This window comes from Choloepus didactylus, chromosome 7 (genome assembly GCF_015220235.1).
Source record: "Choloepus didactylus isolate mChoDid1 chromosome 7, mChoDid1.pri, whole genome shotgun sequence".
Classification (NCBI taxonomy): domain Eukaryota; kingdom Metazoa; phylum Chordata; class Mammalia; order Pilosa; family Megalonychidae; genus Choloepus; species Choloepus didactylus.
This window is the reverse complement of record NC_051313.1, coordinates 25,893,362-25,915,340: the sequence shown is the minus strand read 5'-3', so window position 1 is coordinate 25,915,340 and position 21,979 is coordinate 25,893,362. Positions and strand designations below refer to the sequence as shown.

Genomic DNA, 21,979 nt, shown 5'->3' with positions numbered 1-21,979 from the left:
ATTTTGTTTTCTACTTTGTTTCACGCTACTTTATATATAATTTTTATGGAATATATTTTAAACATTTTAAAAGATTTACAAGTTAAATCTTAAGTGACGTTACTCAATATTTATTCTATGTATTTCTTACATGTATTTTGGAAGTTTGCAAGTCAACAGTTAATATTTCTACTTTTACCACTGAGAATATTACTTATTTTCAAATAAATGATTATATTTTTGTCATTTATTACATCAGGATGTTCAGCCATTTTTCTTATGTTGAATAGACCAAAATTATCCCTGCTCCATAGTAATTTTTGACTGTGTCTACAGCCACCTGAATTGATGGCTGATGACCCCTAAAAGAGGGCCATTTCTCCAGGCGGCAGGACATCTTAACGAAATTGAATTCATGGTTTGATTTCTGCCTTTGGACTTAGTAAGCAGCACTGATTCTTTTTCTCCGGGTACTTTTATCCAGATGGCAAGCTTCCTGACTTACTCTTGGTGAGTCAGACTTGCTACTGTCTTATCATCTCCAGCAACGCCTTTTTTCTTTATGACTCCACAGAGTTAATAAAGGTTGGGAGAGGGCATTTGATGGGGCTTGAATGGAAATGCTTATATCACGTAGGTTCGTTCTATTTCTGTCCTGTTGTCATGAATATATAAAGTGTTCTTCAGCTTGTAAAGAAAATTCTTTACCTCCAACAAATTAACCCAGAATGATAACCTAGCCTGTTATAATTTATGTCCCTATTTAACCTGTCTGCTATTTGCATTGGGTGGGCCAGGCCTTCAGCTGCGTGAAGGACTAGAGAATTCATATTATTCCCTAAGCAATTTTAATCCTAAGGATAGACTCAGCGCCTGGCTGTTTGCCAACCTACACACTTTATGGGGTCATTTAATAGTCATGTGACAAGTCTTTGCAGGGGAACAAGCTGACAACCAGTTTGGGAGCTTCTCCATTAGCTCTGGCTACTATCAGGACAACTTCTTTAGGTGTGTGAAGTGGGAGCACAGTAGGAGCTACAGTCAGGCTAAACCTCTATGCTTGTGTCTAGAGAGAAAAATGACCCCCATCCCTGAATGGACTTGTGCTGACTGCACAGATGGAACTGCCTGATCTTAAGTCCCCATAAACATCTCAGCCCCCTTCGTCTTCCACCCAGGTCACAGGCTGAGTAAACAGGGTTGATTTTTCCCATTTGCCAATTGTGAAGCCACTGAAAAGAAATAATCTCTTCCTGGGAATAAATTTGATAAGTCAATAATTGTTAAACACAATTATTCTCCAGTTGAAATTGATTTTTTTGTTTAATGCGCTATATATATATATATATATATATATATATGTCTTTATATTTATATCCATTTCTATATCCATAACTATATCTATAGCTATATATAACCTATCTATATCTAAACACAATGAATAGGGAATATAGAATCCTGAGGTAACCATATACTTTGTCCCTCCACACACAAAAATCCTTTTTCATCAAATAAAAGAATATTTTAAGTGACCTGGGTAGCAATAGCACCTGACATCTTGGAGAAAGAAATGTAGACCATTGCTTTAGGCCTATGTTTGATAACAGATTAAGGTCACTTAAGACACTGTGGAAGCCTGGAATGGGCTTTGGAGGCAAACAGACCTGGATTTGGCTGGCAACATTGCTTCATATTTAAGACTTGGGCAAATCACTTAATCTGTTTCAGTCTCATCCTCTTCATTTTTAAAATTGGCAGCATATAGCCAATTTTTAGTAATTATTATCTTAGAAATGATACATACACTACATCTTGCACTTGGCAAGTGGTATTGATGACTGAGGTAATAAATGTGGATCAGCTCATTTTTCAGGTGGCACGTTTTTCTGGATGTGTGCTCTTCTCTTACAATTCAGTGACTACCTAGATGGTGAAGGATTAAAGTTGATTGATTCTGAATAATACTGCATTTTGCTTTTGGTGCGCAGATGGTAGATACACAGATTGTATTTTTTTCTATTACTTCTCTGTGTGGTTAAATGGAATCTAGATATTTTTAAGTCAGATGTCAAATAAAATGTATTTTCATGTTGGAAGTCAAGTAAAAATGAAATTGTTTCACCTGGTGAAAATGTATCTTTGTTTCTTTTGGGAGAAGCTCTAGGCACAGCTGGAAAGGTAGTGACTTTGGAGAGATTCTGAACCATGAGGAAGAGGTTGCTAAGTGAACAAAGAAAGTAAGGGCATTTAAGGTGGGCCACTGGTGAGGTGCTAGAACCAGAACCTTGCTGTAAGGGTTGAAAGTACTTGAATCTGAATTGAAGTGGCTAGATGAGGAGTGAATTTTGGCCAGTGACTAAAGAGGAGCCTGGAAAGGCAGGCTGAGATCTTGTATGAGGAAGAAGATGGTATGCTGTGCTGGTTGGGCCTGTGCTCTCCAGACGTGAAGGGGTTTAGGACAGTGTAGTGGCCTGACCACTCCTCTGCTCTGGAAAGATCTCTCTGGTAGAAGAATGGACTTGGAAGAGAAGCGGAAAGGGTTAGATCCAGAAAACCCTCAAACTACTCTTGAAGTAATTATATAACTCCTATTTTACAGGACAGGAAATGAAACTTCAAGAATTTAAGATGCTTGGCCAGTGAAATTCTCTCAGCTGGCATGAAGGCGTGAATCCAGGTTCTCTGACTTCAAAGACCAATGTCTTTCCTGAATCTTGTTATTTCTCTTGTCTCTAGGGCTGTCCCCAAGAAAATGTGGCAGGCTGAGGTTAGAGCCTTTAATTAAAGAAGTCACAAATGACCAAATGGCTGAACCGTTTTCTTCTTTCCAGTGATCTGCCTCTTTAATTGACCTCCAGCCTCCCAGTTCTTTGTGATGAACCATGGAGGCCAAGGGAAAGCCATTTTGCTGACAGCTAAAGAGCATTTTTATCAACACAACCACAAATTGATAAGCTATTTATAATATTGATTTATACAATTCTGTAGGCTTTCTTTGTGCAAATCATCAAAATGTTTTCAAAAAATTAAATCTATCAACCAATTTTACTATTATAATATGTTGCCTTCATAGATAAGAAGCAATAGCAGATATTTTTGTGGAAAGAAGGTATTCAGGCTTCATTTGAAAGCAAATACAAGGAAAATTGTCTTGCTACTTACAAGAAGTTAATTGATTAGTTTGTCTTAGAAACAGGAAGCATCTAAGGAAATCAATGCAAGATTAACTGAATGTGACTTGTAGACTCTGAAATATCTTCCTGGGAAGCCAATTAAAACATGGAATGTTTGGAAATACCTGAAATAACCCAGACTCTCTTTTCATTTAAAGTGAAATGATGATCTTTTAAATATTTTTTGGTTGCTGCTGCACTACTTTTATCTGATTTTTTTCTTGTAAAGCATTGCCATCTTAAAACTCTTTAGTAATGAAAAACTCAAACTCTTTTACAAATACAGAAATCTCTCAATTTGTGAATTTCTTAACTTACCCTAATCCTACCTGTGTTGTTTGTTGCCCTGTGGATTTAGTTATCTGTTATTTCCCTTCATCTCTGTCCCAGTGTATCTATGCTTTTGATTTCACAATTTCACAGGAATCCCCAAACTCCATCTGTTGAAAAGTACATCATGCAGTCAAGGCATGGCTTGCTGGCAAGGGGATTAGCCGTAACAAAATTGAAAAGCTCTCTGAATTGCTACATAAGGCCCAGATGCAGAGCCATCTCAAAGTTCCTTAAACAGTGCCAGATGTTGTAAGAGTCCTTAATAAATAGGACTTGCAAAAGAATGGAGAGTATGTAATCAATTCACAGTGCTTAATGCTGGCCTTGTCTTTGACTCAAGGACCCAGCATTACCAGCAGCCACCAATCTGCTGGCTCTCAGAGCTCTCTGATCATTCAAGTGGAAGGCAGGAAGAGCTGCCACTACCCGTTCTGGCTCTGCCTGTTTGGAAGCCCAGTCTTACCCAGGGAATCTTGCCAAAAACTGAGGACATGCTAATGACTTGGAACTCTCTGTCCCAGGCTGTTGGGTGTAAAGCTCCGTTAACTTCCACCAAGTGGTAGTTTATTCAATCTTCCACATCCTATCTGTAGTTTCTAGCAGCTTTGGGGTTGTGTGCATATGTGTGTGTCTGTGTGTGTGTGTGTGTGTGTAGGGTGGTTAAAGGAGAATGTAAAAAGGAACACTGTGAGATATTGAATAAAATAGGAAATTCATAATAAAACAAAAGGAGTCTATATTTTGCAAGAATGTTCTTTGCAATGTCTGTTGACCTGCCAATAGGTTTCAGGCTGGCAATTCTCCAGGCAGTAGCAGAAACTTCATGTATACCAGTTACTTTGTAAAGTTAAGGCAGCATTATGGTGCATTGATGGGAGGGGGATGATGTAACTTGTATCTCTTTGAAGATGAATACACAGACTCTGGACTGTATTCATTCAGACAGCCCGGCAGTGGGAGCATTCATTTCCACACTGTGCCTGCCCAGGCAGATCCATATTGAGAAACGGTGACGAGGACAGTGGGTTAAAAAAAAAAGTGACATTTTTGTTCATCACATGCATAGCTGTCTGAGCTAATTGCGACTCCTTTCAGTTGTTTCTTAACTTGAAACAAAATGAGTGAAAGCCCTAAAGCTGCTTTATGTCATGGTGTGAGAATGCAGTGGTTTGGCTGAGAGGTTTGGTCTCCAGAAGTAGAATGTTGTAAGTCTTTCTTAAAAGCTAACAATAGGCATGTAAAAGCTATATATATTATTCAGTTCAGCCAGCCAGTTGGGGATTATATAATCTTTGGTAATGGGTTAGATTGGTGTATATGTATATATATGTATATGCAGACATTGCTCTCTGTTTCCTTTCATTCACAGCTGAATCTTTTAAAAACATCTAGGTCTAGGAAGCAAGTTCAACCTTGGCAAAAATAAAGAGGTGAATGCCCTGGAGTTACTTATTACATTCTTACTGAATTAAAGTAGAGAGTTTAAGTGATTATCAATAACATTTAATATGTCTACACTTCTAACCACTGAAAAAGAGACTAGCTATCATTTTCCTTCAAATGGTCAAATAATTGAAGCAAAAAAAGGGACAGAAGCAATGTAACAATTTTTTGGTCTGGGTCATTGAGATAATGATGAATGGATAGAAAGTAATTATCTATAATGAAAAACTGAAGGGACCATATGAGTCATTCTGCATTTCATTTGATTGCCTATGTTTAGACATGTCCTTACCTAGAGAACAAAAAAGATGAGTTAGTACAAGTTCTCTTATTCATTCTGACAGCAGTGTAAATGCCATCTTGATATATCCTTCTGTACCAGTGGAGCTTCATTTTTTTTTCACTCTCTTTAATTCAAAACTGCGAAATGTGAACATCCACTTATCCTTTCAAAAATTAGTTTAAAATCCCTATGGCACCAGGGTTCCCTAGAGATGCTGATGAAATCGCCATGCTTACCTTTTAGATGTCTAATCATTTCATCTTCATAAATGTAGACCTATGGACATTGAATTAAAATCTTTTGAAGTCTCAATTTAAATTGCCTTCTTATATTTTAAAATTCTCATACCATATTCCAGAATCTTGGAGGTGAGTGATTCTTCCATTTCATCCATGGGTAACATGTGTGTTATATTTTCTTAAGACTGTTCTGGAAATGGAAACACTCTTTAGTTTTCATTATAGCTATTCAGAGGAGCTGTTTTTAGTGGTCTCAGTGTTCCTCTCATCTGCAATTGGAGAAGTCACAAAAACAGTGCCACAAAAGCAGTGCCTTCTGGGATTTATTCTGGGCTGCTATTTTATGCACAATTAATAGTTGTGTTCTACTGTGGCCTAAAGTCAAGTGCTTATGAAAGCCTCCAATCAGTTAGAATTTTAACATGAGTGAGATTATGAGGGAGCTACTTAAGTTAATTATAGCTGCTGTAACAAACGAATTTAAAAATGTGTACTTTGACTCAACCATCTCTTGCATAAATTTTCTGATCGGTCTGTGATGCTCTTCTTTGTGATCCAGTGACCATATTCCTGCCATCTTGTTGCCCTGCCATCTTTTACATGAGATTTTCAAGGTTACTCTGTGCAACTCCAATTATGTACTCAAATTTAAACATGTTCCTAATCTGAATCCACTTTCCTGTGGTAGGTGTGAACCCATTGTAAATAGCATCTCTTCAAGATGTTATTTTAAGTTAAGATGTGGCCAACTGAATGAGGTTGGGTCTTAATCTGAATTACTGGGGGCCTTATAAAGAGAAAGCATCCAGAAACCAGAATTAGAGAAAGCCACAGAGAAGAGCCAGAAGCCCAAAGTCAGCAGGAACCCAAAAGAGAAAGGAGAGGACATTGTCATGTGGTGGGAAACCCAAGAAACCCAAGGATTGCCTTCTAGCCTCAAAACCATGAGCCAATAAATTCCTGTTTTCAAGTCAAAAGCATTTCATGGGTTTTGTAATAGTATGTCAGGAAAATTAAGACGTGGTTTCTAAAGTTACTCTGCTCAACTCCATTCCATTTCCCTGTAAGGTGATGAAGGACCAAATAAGATAGATTTTTAAGGGCCAGACTTGGAAGTGGTGGATGTTGCTTCCTCTTGCATTCCTTGGCTTAATTCAGTCAAGTGGGCACTCATCACTGCAGGAGTGGTTGAGAAATGTAGTCTAACTGCATTCCTAGAAAGAAGAGGAAATGGGTGGACATCTTTTACTCTCTTTCCTAATATTGACTCTCTAAAAGAACTTTGATGACTCTTCAATCAGCTCTTTAAAGGGTGCATTGCTTCTGTTTTCTGAAAAGAAGTAACAATTAGAGAGTGTTTCAAGGAAATTTAATTCTTACATTCAAGTAGAAAAGAAAAAATACATCTTTCCTATGATTCATACTATGTGCTGACTACTATATGTGTACTGACTTGTTTTGCCTAGGTGAGAGGGCTTGTATGTTATATGAACTTGAGTCAGTACAGCCATATCTCTATGACAAATGTAATATAGCTATGATTCAATCAATTCAACTGTTCACAAATTACTCTGAGTCTCCTCCTGTGAACAGTAAGATAAGTATTTCTGAACATCTTGAATTTAATTAAAAATGTTAATAATTCTTCTAAAATCCTTAGATTGTGTTCAGAAGAGCTATATTTATTTTACTTTCCATTGAAATTAGAAATCTTATGAATTTGGGATTGTAATTTTCATAAAACAAAAATAAGTTTTTTTTGTGAAGTGGTCTAACTTGAAATACTCAGAAAAGAATATTAACTGCTAAAATACCAAAAGGATTTCATTTACCAAATTTTGTTGCATGTACTCAGAAAACAAAATCACAGTGATGCTTTAGGATGTAGAATCCAGTGCATCCGCCATACTGTCAATATTTATCAAGTGCTTTAAAAACCATCAGAGTTTTATTCATTGTTTAATCATATAGTGAAAACATGTCAATATAATTTTAGTCAGTACAGAAGTTTATAAATGAAAGTAAAGGTTAATTCTTGTTACATAGTTTTTCAGTTAAATTGATACTATGAAGAAACCATTTTCCTCTTGAAGATATTCTAGGATCTCTCTGTTTCCTGTTACAATTTTTACCCCTTGCTCATTAGATCTATTTTAGAGCTGTCATCTTAGAAGTTTTTTTCATTGCACTCTTGAGTTTTATTAGCTTTTCTGGGATTTCATTTCCTCTATTCTTCCAACTCTTTTTTTGTTTGTTTTAGACTCAATCTTAAGGGTTTTTATTTTTCTGAAAGGTATAAGGGAGGTAAAATTTGTGTGTTTTGTTTTTATATGTGATCAATAGTTTTACTAGATACAGAAGTGTGAGCTCAAAATCATTTTCCTTTAATACTTTCCTTTTTTTAGTACTTTTCTTTGGTACTGAAATTGATTGTTTCTGATAAATAAGCCAGACTCCTGACAAACTCCTGTCACTGGATAGATAGTTACATGTTCTCTGTAAATGACTTTTAGGATCTTTCTTGATTTTTGGCATTCATAAGCATACATCTGGGAGCAGATCTTTTTTATAGAACAGACACTTGAATTTTCAGGTAGAAAAAGACATGTTATTTTTTTCTCTCAAATTTTCTGATTCCCTTTTCTGGTGCTCTTGTAATATGGACTTCGTGTCTGTGATCTTAATCCTCTCTGTAATGTCATGTCTCTGTTTCATGATCACAGGTGTTTCTCTGATTAAAATTTAAATTTTTATTTTGAGATAATTGTAGATCAATGTACAGTTGTGAGAAATAATACAGGTGAGATTCTGTGTGCCCTTTACTGAATTCTTCTAATGGTAAAACCACACAGAGCTATTGCACAATATCGCAACCATGATATTGACATTTATACAATCAAGATACGTAACGTTTCCATCACCACAAGGATCCCTCATGTTGCCCTTTAATAGCCACGCACACTTCCCTCCTGCCCTCATTCTCTCCTCAACCCTTGGCAACCACTAATCTGTTCTCCATTTGTATAATTTTTTATTTCAAATATTTTATGTAAATAGAATCTTATAGTATGTCACCTTTTGGGATAGCCCTTTTTTATTCAGCGTACTTTTTCTGGAGATTCATCTAGAGGCTCATGTATCAACAGTTGTTTTGTTTTATTGTGGAGTAGTAGTACTAGTATTCCATAGGATGAATGTACCACACTTTTAACCATTCACCCATTGAAGGGCATTTAAGTTATTTCAGTTTTGGACTATCATGAATAGGGCTGCAAATGAATATCTGTGTCCATCTTTTGTCTGGACATAAGTTTTTATTTATCTGGGATAAATGCTCTGGAGTGTAATTGTTGGCTTGTATATAAGTGTATCTACAGTTTTATAAGAAACTGCAAACTGTTTTCCACAGTAGCAGTACTACTGTACATTCTCACCAGCAATATCCAAGTGATTCAGTTTCTGGAGAATTCTTGCCAGGGGTTTTGTCACTATTTTTTATTTTAACAATTACGATAGGTATGTGGTGATATCTCATTGTGGTTTTAATTTGTATATCCTTAATGATTAATGGTATCAAATAACTTCAGGTGTTTATATGTCAATTGTATATCCTTTTCAGTGAAATCTTCATGTTTTTTGCCCATTTTTAATTGACCTTTTTTTTTTTACTGTTGAGTTTTGAGAGTTTCTTACATGTTCCAGATACTAGCTCTTTGTTGGATATGCAGTTTGCAAACATTTTTTTCACAGTCTGTAGTTTGTCTTTATCATCCTCTTAACAGGGCTATTCACAGAGCAAGAGTTTTTAATTTTGAGGGGCTTCAATTTATCAATTTTTTATTATACAGATTAAGGCTTAGAAAACCAGATTTATTTGCAACTGGGTAGTGATTTAGGAAGACAGGCAACCTTATCACCTGGTATCAAAAGGTCTCAGAGAGATGCCTCTTGTCAGCCCATTCTCTCTCTACAACGTGTATTTGGTGGTAACCAAGGCCTGAGGTACCAACATGGAATATATGATCAGCATCCAGGTGGGTTTCTGCTCTCTGCAAAATTTGGAAAAGTTATTTATTCAGTGAAAGAGGAGTAAAATCCACTCTACTGTGGATGAGTAGAAGTCTTGTGTTCTAGCTTTGTAAATATTTAGACCTGGGAAAGATCTTAATTCAAAGAAAGGGTAAAGTGACCTCATTGCTCTGTAGAAACAGTGAAGGGAGGCTTAGGCTGAACTGAGCAGCACCACGGAGAGCTCCTTGGAACTCTGTTGTTGGGATTTGTCCTTTTCCGCTTTACGGTTCTGTTTTTCTCTGGTCATCATGGCCTGTAAAATAGGCCTCTTTACCTCTTAGAAGAGGTCATGATCCCTGCAAAAATAGAGAGATTTTCTCCATTATCCCTGAATCTCATAGTCTGTGTGTGTGAGTCAAGTCTACATTTTTTGAGTGGCCCAAGATTCTCTCTTTCAGACTTTTTCCTTCACTATCTAGTTCCTGTTCTGGATGTTAGTAGACTTGTTCCCTGGAAACTCATGCATTGGCATTGGGAGGAGAATTATCCTATCCCCTCCCTTTGCCATTTGAGGCTTCCCGTGATGTTAATTATAACTTAATTTCACAGACACATATGTTCTTAAGTTGGAGGTGTATGTAGAGAAGTGACACACTATGATTTGCCTTTCACTGTCAGGCCATGTAGGAAAGAAATAGATTGTTTGCTTTCTTCTAAGCAGGCTTCCAGCAAAATCATGTTTTAATTATCTGTCTTCTTTATAGAAAGCTGTTTGGAGAAAAATTATATAGGATATAGTCAAAAGCAAGGTTGTCTCCCCTCCTGAAAATTGCCTGGTTAGGTCAGGTATTAGAGTCAAGAATTCCTAGCATTGAATCTTGCTTCTGCCACATACAGATCTCAACTATGAACAGACCATTTAACTGACTTTGTTTTCACATCTACAGAAATGGAGTTACTACCTTCCCCATAGTATTATTATTATGAGAATTAAACAAGATAGCATATATGAGAGAGATTGGCATGATACCTAGTTCCAAGAAGGGATTTGGTTGGAGTCAGTTCTGTCCACACAGTTATATTCTGACCTGTGCTGAAGAAGAGAATCTAACTAAACTTATATAACAAGAAGATCACCTCTTTAGATTGAAGATGACTTTAACCCCCCCAAAATGATTATTATATAATGTAATTAATCAGCTTAAATTGGCAGACCATACAAAATTCACCCATTAAAGTTTTGTAGGAAGAAAATCCCTCATTTCTGGCAGCTGATTCACCTTTTTAATACCATATAGGATTTTCTTTTTTAAGTTTATAGTCCCTGGCTCTTGTCTTCCAAGTTGTCAGATAATTGATAAAATATGAGTATAATAGTTGCCTTAGTTTCTCAGGCTGCTATGACAAATATAGCACAGTGGGTTGGTTATGCAACAGAAATTTATTGACTCACAGTTTTAGAAGTTAGAAGGCTTGCTTCCTCCTGGGGTTGTGTTCCTTGGCTTTCGCATCACTTGGCAATGCATATAGCAATGTCCCCTCCTTTCTCTTCCAGGATCCCACTGACTTCCAGCTTTGGGGCCTCTCCATGGCTTTCCTTTTCTAAGGGCTCCAGTCATAGGATTAAAACCCATTCTGGTTCAGTTGGCCACACCTTAACTAAAAATAACATTTTCAGAAGATCCTATTTATAATGGGTCCACACCCACAGGAATGAGATTAAGTAGGTTTTTTTCTGGGGCACATAACTGAGTTTTCTAAAATAGGTATTGACCCTTTATAACAAACAGAACTCATCATGGTTTATTTCTAGGATATAAAACTTTTGGGGAATTCACTCTTGGGAATATCACAAATATCTTCTCCTGAAACCTCCTGAAGGGATTTGCATAGAGATGATCAATTTAAATCTCTCTCTGCACTGTTCTCAATTACATAGTGAGCATCTCAATTTCAAGAACAAAATTGAATTTATCTATATATTCCCACTGCTTAACACAGTGCATGCATAACTTAGAGTTCATTCATTGCAATGATTGCTTGTTTAATTCATTTGGTAATTATTTATGTGAATGTCTAATTAATCCACAATTCTGCAACTATTATATGATTAAACATCTCAGTGATTATAATACAAGATGTAAAGGTTATCTACTTTGATATATAGGCCTTTTTAATGAAAATAATATGGGAATATAGTGTTACATTTGCACTTTGGAATATAAAGGATAGGATATAATATTAATGGAAATATCATGAGACCATGTTCTGGTAGATTATAATTATCCCAATTATATTCAGGTGTGAATGATGATTTTGGGATCTCAATATGAACATAACCAAGTATCTAAATAGTTGAGGAAAATGGGCAAGTTTTTTTTTTCCTAATTTAGACTTCCCTCCTCATAACAGCATGATAAGAATCTTATAAAATATTCCTAGATGAGAACATGTTTTATGAATTTAATCAAATGACCATGAACAATTAGTCATGGATTTAATATTTTTCTTAAATGAAGATTAAAATGTAAATTTACTAGGACTACTTCTGTCATTGATATGCTTCTCTTGACAGAGTTGTAAAAATATAGTGGCATTTATTACTCTGATATCCCATGAGTTTTAGCATGAGCCTGTGGCAAGAATTTGCCACTCTATAGTCTTAAACACTCTTGCCTTGAGTAAGGAACTCTCTTCCTTTTCCACAACACCCTTACACCACCTCTGCTTTTACAAGTCTATATAGTCCTTCTATCTGACACAACTTACAAATTCATCAGAATCCTTTGGGTGGGGAATATTAACTCAACCTTGGTCCTCCTTGTATAATATAATATATAATATATTATATATTGTATAATATATTCTGCCAATCTTCTCATATTGTTGCATTTTTGTCCCACTCAGTAAAAAGCCACTCCCAATTAATTTTATTCTTGATTGTTAAACACTTATATGAGTTATCAGATTCAAATTTATTTCACTAATTATGCTATCTAAAAGGTAGCATGTAGTTGTACAGTAAAGAAAAGTGCATCTTTGGAGCCAGAATATTCTGAGATTAATATCCAGTTCTGCCACTTTGTAGCTGGATATCTTTGGGTTAATTATCTAAACTTCATGAGGTTTATTTTCTTTCTCCATGAGTTTGGGATAAAAATAACTATGTTATGCAGATTGAATATAACATACTTAGGGATACAGTAGGAGCTCAAAACTGTTTATTATTTTTTGCCTTTAGGGCATTTATATTTGAAGCACCTAATTTAAATGTTGTTCATTTTCCTGAAATCCAATAATTATGTAGTGGTAAGTACATACCTTTAATTCTTAGACATACAATAGCTTATGAGACTTAACCCTTTCCACATCTCTTTTCTAACAGCATTAGTTATATCCCAAAAAAATCATACTGTTATCCCTTTCTTATTTTATTTTTAAAATATCTATGGAATTTCAAGGAATACTTTGAAATACCCTAATACCTTGTATACAGTAAGATTTGAAACTTCAGTGTTCAAGGAATGAGACTACTGGTTCAAAGGTAAACTTATTATTGGAAGTTAAGTAGACTCCCTTTGAAAATCCTTATTCACAGAGCTGAGGAAACTGCCTCCTCCAAGTATATTCCCCTTTCCAATGACTGATCACTATGGGAATACAAAAGTCTGAACTTCTTGCCTAAATTTAGAAAATTTTAAGAGGCAAGGCCAGCTTGGGAACTTTCCATAGGATCAGCTGAATCTTCTGTGCAATTGCCTCATAGTTGCACTTCTCCCTCTGCTCATTCCTTCTTCTTTCAGTCCCTTATGTGTGCTATTCCCAAGAGCATGCCACAATAAAAATTCATATGAAAATCTCAGTCTCTAAGTCTATTTCCCAGAGAGCCCTATGGAAGAGAGTTTGTACTATGACTGGTGCTAGGAAGCAGACTCTAAAATTAGATTAAGGAGGACCACACCACTGGTTCTCTGCAGTTCTTTTTTTTTTTAATCTTCATTTTATTGAGATATATTCACATACCACGCAGTCATACAAAACAAATCGTACTTTCGATTGTTTACAGTATCATTACATAGTGGTACATTCATCACCCAAATCAATCCCTGACACCTTCATTAGCACACACACAAAAATAACAAGAATAATAATTAGAGTGAAAAAGAGCAATTGAAGTAAAAAAGAACACTGGGTACCTTTGTCTGTTTGTTTCCTTCCCCTATTTTTCTACTCATCCATCCCTAAACTAGACAAAGTGGAGTGTGGTCCTTATGGCTTTCCCAATCCCATTGTCACCCCTCATAAGCTACCTTTTTATACAACTGTCTTCGAGATTCATGGGTTCTGGGTTGTAGTTTGATAGTTTCAGGTATCCACCACCAGCTACCCCAATTCTTTAGAACCTAAAAAGGGTTGTCTAAAGTGTGCATAAGAGTGCCCACCAGAGTGACCTCTCGGCTCCTTTTGGAATCTCTCTGCCACTGAAGCTTATTTCATTTCCTTTCTCTGCAGTTCTTAAAACTTTCACCCATGGGACATGGGATGGGATACTCTTGGGAGGGAACATACGAAAGGCTGCAATATCTCAGAAATTTGAAACAAGGACAGTAGTAATAAGAAGAACAGCATTATAAGATAGCTGAAGCATTACAGAAAGGCAGGAAAAGGGCTTCTTGACAATTGGAGTCACAAGATTCTGAATTAATACTGACCAAGTTGTGGCATTTAAATATCAGAAGCAAGTTAGGTGCAATTATTGTGACAGGTGTCAAGGTTGGAATGGCAGCCAGAGGACTTGACTCTCAGTGAGCTATGGATATGATTTTTAACACATGGTGTTCCTTTGGGAAAGATAGATGGAAGACAAAAATGGCATTACTCAGAGTAATCAATCAAAAGAAATCAGAAGGATGAGGCTAGCTGTCCCAATAAAATATTGGATTACCTTGACTAGTTTCCTGACCTGAGCCAATTCTCAAACCCAGAACCCATAGACTGAAGAAGACTGCAGATCCCCATGAAAAAGGACACTGCAGCACCAAATGATCCCATCAGTCATTCCTCAAAGGGACTTACAGCCCTTTACTTAGGTAACTGTACAGTAGGGTAAAGGGGATACCTTGACACTTCAAGGATGGTTGGTTACAGAAGTCTAGTTGACATTGATATCAAAGTACCTGAAGCACTATAACAGATACCCCCCACTCATTAGACTAGGGGTATATGGGAGGCAGGGAATCAATGGAGTTCTAGCTTTGATCTGACTCACTATGGGTCCATTAGATCCATGGATACATTTAGTGGTCAATTTTCTTGGCCAGAAAGAAATACATTGTAAAACAGAAGTGCTTTGAGACCAGAAGCTGCAGTGAGAGATGTGATTTGTCCCAGAAATTGTCCTTGCTAAAGGGAGATACTTTGCCAGAGATTATACCCCCAGGGACATAAGTGAACATAAATGATGAGGGTCAGTGTCCAAGTACAAATTTTGCCCCCTTTCCTCGATTCTGGACAACTCTGAAAAGCCACTCCAGCTCCAGAGCTTCTTGTGGAATCAGCAGAGGCCTCTATTGCAACTGTATCACAGCTCAATGTCTCCACTGCCTAATTCTCTTTCAATAACTTCCTTATGAGTTTTGTTCTTGAGAACACTCTCTGATAAACCTCCTGCATGCAAATCTGAGTTTTAGAGTCTGATTCCAACCTAAAATACATAGCATTATTTATCATTTTTCTTATAAATTTATATAATATACAATAATAATTATAATGTTTAAAAATGATGAATCATCTGATAGGTGATAGAAAGGAAAAGTCCAATAGTGGATGCAAATTAATTTGATGGATGATCTTTCAGTATTAGGAGAAATATTTGCAAAGAGTTTGTAATCAAATGGGCAATAATATGTATAATGTTAAGTGAAATATGTGTAATAAAACTTGATTGCAAATTATGATCACATTTATGTTGATATTCAAAAAAAAGAAGAAATTGCATTAGAATATAAGCAATGATTATTTGAGAGCAGTAGGACTATGAGGGGATTTTCTTTTTTTCCTTCATTCTTCATTTTACATGCTACAAAAATTTTATGTTTACAATTTTACAATTGGGAACATAATATTTTTACTATTAAAATCTTTATTTCCAACAATCATTATTTCGGTAAAAAACAAAGCAAATTATTTAACAAATAATTTTATAATGTGCCATGTTAAAAATGGTTAATTTCGATTTTAAAATGATACTTACATAGTTTGATGAGTAAATTAATAGAATTAAGCAGCTACAACTGTTCATCCTAAGAAAATTATGCAGTGTTAATACATACAGCTGTGATGGGTTACAACTGGGGACAACAAAGGAAATTTTGCAAGAAGACCCAGAGAAGCAGGGGCAGTGGAAATGTAAAATATACTTTGAAAAGAGCAGACATCCTTAAAAAGCAAGGTCTAGAAGCCATCAAGCTAATACAAAATCCAAAATATTATTTTTACATTATACCTGGTTATTATGACCAGTTTTTGGTAGGAGGAAGGAAGGAAGTTGAATTCAGTCAAACAGCCTGTCAATAAGCACTATTTTCAAAATATTTTTATTCAAATCTGGAATGATAGCCATGGATGAATTAATGTAAAAAATTAATGGCCATAAATTGCATCATATAAAGACATTCATGATTTTGAAAAATGCATGTTATTCCAGCCTGTAAATTGTATCCTTGCATTATTAAAATCAATTTGATAAATGACAAAATAAATTTTACAGACAGATGTTTTAGTTCAGGGAAGGGAGTGGTGGTGAGTATGAATTGGAATGCTGGAAAGTCTATGCAAGAGCTGAAAATTAACCTAGGTCTTCAAGGATGACATGCTTTGCTGATGTAGAGTGATATAGGGAGGTAAACAGCATGATCCAAAGTATAGAGGTGAAAATTCATATATTGCTGTATGGATATGCTGATACCTCTAGGCAGTGTAATGGGAAGGGTTACTATGAGTTAGGCAAGGAAGAGATGCTGAAGAAGTCTAATAGCTTGGGGTAAATTGGGCTGGACTTTGAAGCTAGACTAAAGAGTTTAAACTAAACTTTATGAAAAATGAAGAACCACTGAAGAATTTGAGTAGGCTGACAAATAATGAAAAAGAAAAATAAAGAAAAAGAAAAATTAATGTGACACCATTCATTCATTCGTGCTTTCATGCAACAGATACATATTGAGTGCCCTCTACTGCTAGTTTGGAGAACTTAGAAGAAAGTTCAGAATAGGAAGTAAGTAGGAGATTATTCTAACAATCCAGGCTGGAGGTAAAGAAAGTCAAGTGGTGATGAAAATGAAGGGAAGGGAAATTTTTGTCTGTGTTCTCCCCATCCACATTATTTTTTTGTCCTTATTTAAATCTTCCTTGTCTCTCAGCTTGATTATCCCAAAAGACAAAAAGTGGCCCTGCCTCCAGCTGCCCTGGTCCACAGTTGTCTTTCTTGATGTGATGACCACAGTTGTCTTTCTAAAATATGGTCTTACTCACTAAACACTCTCCCTCACCCAACATCTTCGCTCACATTGTTTCCTGTGCATAGACAAAAAGTAAGAACTCTGCCATGCCTTTAATATCAGAGACTACCGGGCTTCCCTGAAAGGAAACAAACTGGTGTTTTGCAAGACAACACTTTGGGACCTAATTTAGAGTGCCATTTAAAGACATTCTTTAAAATATATTCCATAAGTTGCATATGGTAAAATCTCTTGTGGAAAAGATTTGTTTGAAAAGGTTGTGTTTGATTTGCCAAAGCTGCCATTATGCAAAATACCAGAATGAATTGGCTTTTATAAAGAGCATTTCTCAAGTTACAAATTTACAGTTCTAAGGCCAAAAAATTGTCCAAACTAAGGCATCAACAAGAGGATACCTTCACTGAAGAAAGGCTGATGGCATCTGGAACACCTCTGTCAGCTGGGGAGGCACGTGGTTGGCATCTGCTGGTCCTTTGCTCCCCAGTTCTGGTTTCAAAATGGCTTTATCCAAAATATCTCTGGGCTTCTGTCTCTCTTAGCTTCTATCTCTCAGTTCCTGTGTATCCTTGCTTGTTATCCCATGGCATTTCTCTCTAAGCATCTGGGAGTCCTCTCTTACCTTCTCCGGGGAAAACTCTGGACTTCAGCTCTTAGCTCAGCATCTCCAAACTTCTTCCTGTCTGCATCTCCAAGCATCTGGACCTGTGTTGGCCCCTGAGCTCTCTTAAGGACTCTAGTAAACTAATCAAGACCCACCCAGAATGGGTGGGGTCACACCTCCATGGAAATAATGTAATAAAAAGGTTTCACCCACACATGGGTGTGTCACATCTCCATGGAAACAACCTAATCTAAAGATTCCACCCATAATAAGTCTGCATCTACAAGACTGGATTAAAACAACATGCTCTTTCCTGGGGTACCTGAAAGTTTCAAACCCACACAGGTTGTAATTTGCCTTTGCCTACCATTTAATGATCAATTGTATTTATAATATTAATGCACTGTGTATTTACAGAAAAGTAGATAAATGAATTAATGGCATAGTGTTTTATATGACTTCAAAAAACATTCCTTTTATTTTATATCTGATCAAATATTGGCAAATGTAAACAACTATTTGCGTACTTTAAATTCTTAAGAGTTAAAGATTTATGATTGGATACTCCATTTTCCTAAACTTTTTTTCTAGATTCCTAGCCAAGTACAAGTGAATGGAAAACTGGGTATGAAAATATCAGGAAGTACACTAATGTAGTCTGTCTCTAATAGAGATGCTCTTTTTTGGCATTTTATGCGAGTCTGTATTGGGCTGTTTGCCATTCTGTGCAGATCTAAATCAGTTTTAGCATGTAAACAAGACAGAAGTACATGCTATGCTAGATGTAGTAATGAAAAGCTTAATATAGACATGTACAGAATCTTAAAATCTCATCAGTGGAAGAAACTTAGAAGGCACACAGGCCATCCCATATAGGCATTACTTCTATGGCAATCTCAAGAGATGTTTATACAGCTTTTGTTTGAACATGCTAATGCACGGCTTCACAAGGCAGCCGTTTTCTTCTCTACGAGTTCTATATCAAAGCTCTTTCTTATGATCATCTGAAATCTGCCTCTAAATCTTTCACCCATTGGTCCTAGTACCTACCTCTGAACACAGGATTCATGGCACTCAGTACACTACCTTGGACATAACAGTTTCTAAAAATATAGTCTGTTGCTTCAAATATTTGAAGCTATGTTCATTTTAGAATTTTTTTCTCCAAATACATGTGGCCAGTTTTTCACCCTTTTCTCTCATGACATAGTTTCTAACTATTGCATTATTCTGGAGCCTTCTAAATTCAGAACAGTTTAGCAAAATAATTGCTCTAGACGTATTTTGATTGATGCGGCAAATATTTCCCACTTCTGGAAAAGTATATTATTAAAGAGTCAAAGGTTATGTTAACTTAGAATCTAAAATGCTTTATAAAAATGAAAATAGCACTCTACAGGGGCAGAAAGGAAAAGGCAATTAGCTCTTGCTGAGAGAATGGACTCTGCAAAAGATACCCAGAAGAGGCCCTTGAAGGATGTTTAAGGAAGGGAAATGTGTTGTGAAAAGCAATGTAGGCTGAGGAACCATTGGGGAACAACCACCACCACGATAATGAGAAAAAAAAAAAAGTGATGTATTTGGGTGTCCGCAAGTAGGTTAATATAGCTGTTGTCTTGGCATTCATGAGGAGGTAAAATAGAAAATAAGGTTGCAAAAGTTAGTTGAGAACAAATAGTTGGTCATGGGTGCCACCTTAAAAAGTTTGAACTTTTTCCCTAGTCATCTATCAAGTTGTTGAGATGGCCTTAACATGACAAGTTCATTTAATAGATAAGTCTGGTGGTCCTGTGATGTAGGTTGAGTTAAACAAAGGAAATTATTGTAGCAGTTGCAACCTGCTGTTGGTTCACCTTCAGCATGTCATCAACCATATTTCCAATAAATACTGCAGGATGATGGAATTCATAAGTAGCAAGGAGCCTGCATGTTGAAATGCAGATTGATGAGGCAATTTTTGTCAAAAAGCACTGTGAGACTAGCTCTCATGAATCATTCTCCATGGAACATGGCTTTTAGAAATGAAGATGCATCACCCTCACTTTCTGAAATGCTCATAACCTCTTGCCCACTGCACATTTAGCAAGTCATAAAGAGAGCAGCATCAAAGTGGTGCAAAGGTCAATTCTCAAAGAAGGCAGGAAGGATACACTTTATTACCATCATGGGGTTTTCATGTAATACCCCAAAGCCTTCTTTTATACCATTTTAAAAATTTCTTTGAAATAGAATTTTAAATGGGCTATTAATAAAAGTGTATAAATTTAGTTCTTTTCCTGTTAAAACCAATCTGTGTCTGATCTTTGATCTCACCCCCTATTTTATGGAGCTATTATTATTAGAGAAAGAGAGGAGACTGGATTCTTGAATTCATTGTGCAGTGTTTAATCTTTGGTGGAGTCCCAGTTATCCAAGAATCTTATCTAATGTTCTGTTTTAATGTGTTTTATGCTCTAGCAGTGAGAGGCAGGAATGAGTCATTTTGAAGTCAAGCTGTCGTCACTTAAAACTGTATGTTGCTCAGACTCTTATATGAAACTTGGCCAATTGCTCACTCCCTGCTGGCTAAGCATAAAGGTCAGCCCTGTCTTCAATAACTTATTCCCCATATCTGCTTTCCTTTGTTTCTTTCCATCCCTCCAAACTGGACTTCACAGTCCAGGTGTGATGGAGTGGAACCTTGCTTTCTGGATCCAGATAACAGCACATACATTCTTTCTCACATTAATACCTGAGACTAAAACTAGCTTAGCAAAACTACCTATAGTAAATCCTAAGGCCTTAGATGCTACTTTATTTTTTGTGCACTAGGTTGGAGTTGAAATAATTTTCTAATAATAAAATACTAATCTTAATCCTGTCTGAAAAGTTCTCATTCAGTTCACTAGAGAGCAGAGGAAGGATGAATTTCTGTTGTCTTTGGTGTCTCGATTAGGCCTCCTTGGCTTTCACAAGAAAATGTTTTTTTTTTCCCAGCTCAAATGTCTGCTAAAGAATCTGATGATTGTTTTAAGTGATTATTTCCAGAAGGTTGTCAGGGAGTACAACTAAGAATTCTGCTGTCATGACACCCAGGTATTTATTTACAGTCTACTACCAGTACATTTTTTTCTTGCATTAGAGTCATTGTTGAGGCTCTTGAACTTATTTTTCCTTTTTTTTTTTTTAACATATAATCTCAATTTAAATCTATTATATCAAGTAAGACATGTACCTCTTTATGAAAAATAAAAGATCTTATTATTAAAAGACCTTTACCCACTATTTACTACAAATTTCTTACTGTGACCTCTTCATAATATTTATTAATGGAATTCATTCCATTATTTTAAAAGCCATTCTTCTTTGAGACCAGTGACTTCCTCTTCTAATTTATCTAATTGCTTTCTAATCTTGCTGCACAGCTATCATTCTGGAATTCCTTTTCATTGAACTCCTGGTTTGAATCTGCCATGTCTTGTTCAAAGCCCCCTACTTTGTTCCCTGGTTTTCATACAATATCTCCTCTGTTTTACCCGTTAGGCTTTTATCTGCTTTTCCTATTCTAAAAATGCTTTGAAATAATTTATGTGATGGGTTTTTCTCCAGTTCTTTCACCATTTGTGGTTTCATTTCCTTTAAAAATATTCCTTTCTTATAATTTTTAATGAAGTGTCAGGAGTAGGAAGATAAATGCATGTGTTCAGTCTGTCATTTTAAATAAGAACATGCTCACCTTTTAGATAACTTCATGTATCCTTGTAAGCTACCAGAGTGCTTTATGGTAAAATTTTATTTCCAACTAGATGATAAAACACATGGGTAGCAGGGATGATGTCTTAATACCATCATTAGGGGCAGGGTACAAAATGAGGCTTAACAGATACTCTTTTAATAAATATATCAACAAATATGATTTATTTTGGCTTATACTAAGAAAATGGTAAAGGTGGATACTGGTTGTAGAGGGGTTGAAGCAATGTCACTGCATCAAGTGTGTGTAATGTTTGTATTTTCTTCTTATGTTTCTTAGCTCTGATTTAATTTTCAAATTTTGATCTCTTTTCCACTTATCTGGGAGTGGATATGAAACTATGGCAGAGTCCATGCCCATCTTGACTAGCAGCTTGTTGAGGCGTAGGTTTTTAAGCTTTCTGTGCCTCAGCTTTCTCAGGTATAAAGTAAGAGCATGCAGTGATGGGTTTGCCAAGAGGTCATGGCATTCTGCCCGTCATAAACACCAGAAGCTTCTGTGTTGCCTCTGTTGTTTCTTTATCAATGTCATAGATTGTTTTTTAATTGGTCATTTCTTAGTTGTATTTTTTCCTACTAATTTTTCTCAATCTTCTGCTGTGTGTCTTTGACTCAGGATGGTGGTTTGTCTTTTTCATGTTGGCATGCTAATCTTTTTGCTTTTAAAG

General features: G+C 36.2%; 1 protein-coding gene across 2 annotated transcripts in view; it reads left to right on the top strand.

Annotated features, from left to right (window-relative positions):
• Positions 1-21,979, top strand: part of CLVS2 (clavesin 2) — a 77,520-nt gene that overhangs the window by 22,087 nt on the left and 33,454 nt on the right. The window lies entirely within an intron of this gene.